A 4,738-nucleotide genomic window follows, 5' to 3' on the forward strand; every position below is an offset into this window, starting at 1 on the left:
GTTGTTTAATTATGTTTAAAATTTTATGTTATAATTTTAAAATATTAAAATATTCCTTTAGAAAAATAAATATTTAACTATTTTAGTTTGTTTTATTCTTTATGTTTATCTTAAATAAAAAAGATATTAAGGCATAACTGAATCTTATACACACTTTACACTAAATATAGCACAAAGAACTATGTTGTAGTCTTTCAATTTTTATCTTCCAGTCTTTCTCTCACTATTAGTCTATCATCCAAACGTAGTATAATAATTTTATTTATATTTAAGAAGCTACGTATAGCTTTAGATAGATAAATAACTAATGAGATTATTATTATTATTATTATTATTATTATTATTATTATTATTATTATTATTATTATATGTTTATTTGCTTTTTACGTAAGTATATTTATTTTTTAATTAAATTTATATAATACATAATTTTTTTATTAGTGTTTATATTTAGAGTAAAATACTTAATTAAATTAAACCCAAAATAATATTATACAATGCATCCAAAAAGAGAAACGTTACATAAATCATTCACGTGCATATTTCTATATAAATCGAATGTATTTATAAATCCTTATAGTAAATTCGAATTACCAAGATGAATGCAAATCGAATTAGTTAGAGTCGATTTATGTGTGCATGTCAGTCACTTAGTAAATCGAATCAGTTACAATAGGAATTTACAAATAGAATGTATCTCATTCGATTTACATAGAAATATACACTTGGGTGATTTGTATAACATTTTTCTTTTTGGGTGAATTATATAATATTGTTTTAGGTTTGGTTTAATTATGCATTTTATCCTTATATTTGATAGTATAATTTTGTTTCATATAAAATAAAATTATTGTATGCTTGTTTGCTTTTTAAGTGGATATATATATATATTAATTTATATAATATAATTTTTTTATCATTGTCTTCATATTTAATGTTATAATCAAAATTTATTTAAATTTTAATATTATATACATAATATATATTTAATATTTTTTTTCTAAGATTCTAATATATCTTTTTTTTTGGATTTGGTGTATGAATTTTTAACTTATTTCTTGTGTATTATTTATTTTAATTCTAAAGCCCAATCATTTTTTTTGTACAGACATATTATAATTAATATTCATATGCTATTTTTTTGTTTTGGACTTTAGCTCAATATCTAAAACTTACAAAAAAATTCAAATTTTATATAAAAAAGTGATTAACCTGACAGGTTGTCTTTTTAAATCCAAACCATTTAAATAAAATATAATAAATAAAAAATTCAGATTTAGCAAACTAACAAAGTGTGCAGCACTCCATACTTAATAGGGAGCATTTAAGAATGAGTCTCTTTTTATTTTTAAATTTGTTTAACATTTAAAACTTATTATAGAATTTACACAAATATTATGCATATATAAAAAATAACTATTAATAGTCATTGTTATTATGACATGATACTAAAATTTTTATGATCGAAAGATTTAGAGTTCAATTTTTATTATCTTAAAAAAAATATAAAATAAGTGTCTTTTTTTATTGACTTAAACTTTAAAAAAAAGTGATATTGTAATATTATTAATATACATTTGTAATTTTACACATTTTTAATATATATTTTATATTTAATATATATTTTATATAAATAACTGATTTTAAGTACATACAAATATGATTATAGAATTTAATGAGTATGTATAGGGATAATTTAAAAAAGAAAACATTTTGATTAACAAAAAAAATCATTCTAAGGATAAAATTTAAATAATTCAGATATTAAAATTATTTTTTAAATTTTTTAAAAAATTTTAAAGTAAAAAAATTATTTTTATTTTTATTTTTTGGTTTTTTTTTTGTTTTTGGTCAGGTCCCATTAATTGTATTTTCCATCTCTCTTTGATCCTCTTTAGCCTTTCATTTGGTGGCCCATCTCGAAGCCCACCAACTTATGGCGACTCCATATAAATACACGATTGAAAGAAACTCAAAAATTGTCCCCCAAAAAAAAAAATAACAAAAACATAGATAACCTTGTACGGATCAAGCTTTAAATTTTTCTTTGGCCAAATTAATAAAAAAAACTTTAAATTTCTGAACGAAAAAATATTAAATATATTTTTTAGTGTTATTATTTTGATAAAAAAATTATTTTTTTTAGTATGTTTGACAAATATTTACTAATAAACGTAAAAATACTAGAAAAATTAATATATTTTTTAAAAAAAATTACAATTTACATTTTTTTATAAAATTTTTTTTTTCTTTAAAAAATATTTTATAATTATTGATAAACAAAAATATCCTTACTAAAATTTTAAAAAGACACTTTTATCCCCTTTCTTTCATGAATGTGCTATACATTCAAAATATTCGTTTAGTTTTTGTTATATACATATAGGAAGATTGAAAGTTAAAATATTATTTTCTCGTATTATTCTTCTATATAATCAATAAATTCAGGACATCATATTTTTATTTCTTTTATTCTTTCTTAGCGTTATGTTCTTTACAAGTTATTGTTATATTAATAAATTATTCCAAAACATAAAGAAAGAGTTAATATTCAAAATCGTTCCTGAAAGATTCCTCATTTCCTATATGAGTTTTTAAATGATAAAGTTAATCAAAATTATCCCTAAAAGATGATGGATATGACTACATTAGTCCTTTCATCAATTCGTCCACTGAGCTGGTTAACATTGGGTGACGTGTGCCGTTAAGTGCCCACGTAGCACAGTAACATAACGACGCCGTTTTAAATGAATTGCCTCCAGGAGCTGAGACGACGCCGTTTGGTGTCCAGAGAGATTCAAAACGTTGCAACCCGTCACCCCTCTGCCTACAAGCATCTCACCCTGTTTCGCTCCAAAATTTGTCATCTCCGTCAAGTTATGCCCTAAACCTTCGACCCAACACTTGAAGCAGGCTATCAACCTTCGTCGCTTCTTCATGGCTTCCTGTCGCTTATTATCCGCATCTTCTCACTCCTTCTTCCACTTCCATCCACTTTCCCATTCTTCTGCCACTCTCTCTTCATCTTTCTCTCTTTCCACCTCTCACTCTTCACTCTTCAAACCCAGGTACCCCTTTTTCTGTTTCTTTACATGTTTTTGCATATCAATAAACTTGGTACCCTAATTTGTTGCTAATAGTAAAAAAATCAGAATTTTTTTTGTTGGGAAAAAAGGGAAGATTTTTTAGTGCCAACAACCCAACAAACGCTTTCTAAATGCCCTTTTCTTCTGCTTTGTTTTGCTGAATATTTAAACCATGAGGGGTTGGTTTGTTTTGCATTTTAATACTGTAACATTAAGTAATGAGAGATTTGTGGTTTTAATAGGGTGAGTTTGTAACTGGGAAAGTTGCCTAGTTTTCTTAGAAGAGTGAAAGCTCAAAAGCTTATGGTTCTGATCAAATTCAGGTATTTTTTTAGTTAGTTCATATCTGGATTAATAATGCAATTTAATAAAACTAGTTAACTGCATATTGGAAGTGATATGTGCTATTGTGTTGAAAAGAAAATTGAGTGCCTGTATTTTTTGTCACTTAGATAGCGTTTGTTTTGCAATACTGGGACAGAGACTGAGAGACTGAGACACAATATCATGTTTGTTGGTTCAGAGACGGATACTAAAATTTCTGTCTCTGTCCCCAAAATTTTAGTATTTCAGTGTCTCCAAAATATAGAGACACAAGGGATTGATATTTTTAGAAACAGAGACTGAAATTTTAATAATATTTTATACCTAAAATACTCTCATTTTAATTAATTAATTCCAATTTTATCCTTTGTGCAAATTAAATTAGAGTTTTATTCTTGTTTCAATTTTTGTCTCTCACTTGGCACCAAACAGAATACTAAAACTTATTTCAGTTTCTGTCTCTTAGTCTCTGTCTCTCAGTCTCAGTCTTTCAGTATCTGTCTCTCCACCAAACGCTACATTGTGGGTTGCTTCACCAAATATGCTTTAGAAGTGGCACAGGCTTAATATAGTTGACTTTCATAGGTACTTGAAGGCTTGGATCCTGTTAGGAAAAGACCTGGAATGTATATTTGACTCATAAATCTTAGTTGTACATAGTATACTGATTTTGCTTTCTATATTAATCAAGAACTATGCTATGATATTGTGCATATGGAATTACTAAAATTTGCAGTACATCTTTTTTAATGTTTTTAGTTCTTGAAGCTTCTACTGTAATAAGTAATTTCATTTTGAAAAGTTAAATCTGACTTTTGAGCTATTTGAGCTATTTTTACTATATGTTAGGTGATTTTGAATTTTTAACTATACATACTAATTTCACTCGTGGAATGCAGATTCCTACCAACTTACATCCAGTTAAAAAAAACGGCTTTGGAGACAGTGTTGACGGTATTATTCCATATGCTTTGGTATTAGCTTATGTAGAAGAAAGTTGCAGCCAGGCCACCTAAATTACAGGTGATTAAAGCGAAAGCAAGAGCTAGATCATCCTCTACACCTACTGCATCTGCACCAGTGACAATCTCGGCTAAGACCATCAAAGGGACAAGTTCTGCGATTGCTAAGAAGTTGGCCAACTTTATGACTTTTGTGCCTACTCCAAGCTTCAAGCAACCTAGGAAGAATGATAAACCACATTGATGACAAAGCAATGTTTTCGGGCTGCTTTAGTTTTTTTGTATAGGGCAAATGGTTAATAACATTTTATGGTTATTGTAATCTGATACTTGTGATAGCCCTTCTCTTTTGGTGTAGCCTTCATT

The sequence above is a fragment of the Arachis duranensis genome, chromosome 4 (genome assembly GCF_000817695.3).
Source record: "Arachis duranensis cultivar V14167 chromosome 4, aradu.V14167.gnm2.J7QH, whole genome shotgun sequence".
Lineage (NCBI taxonomy): Eukaryota > Viridiplantae > Streptophyta > Magnoliopsida > Fabales > Fabaceae > Arachis > Arachis duranensis.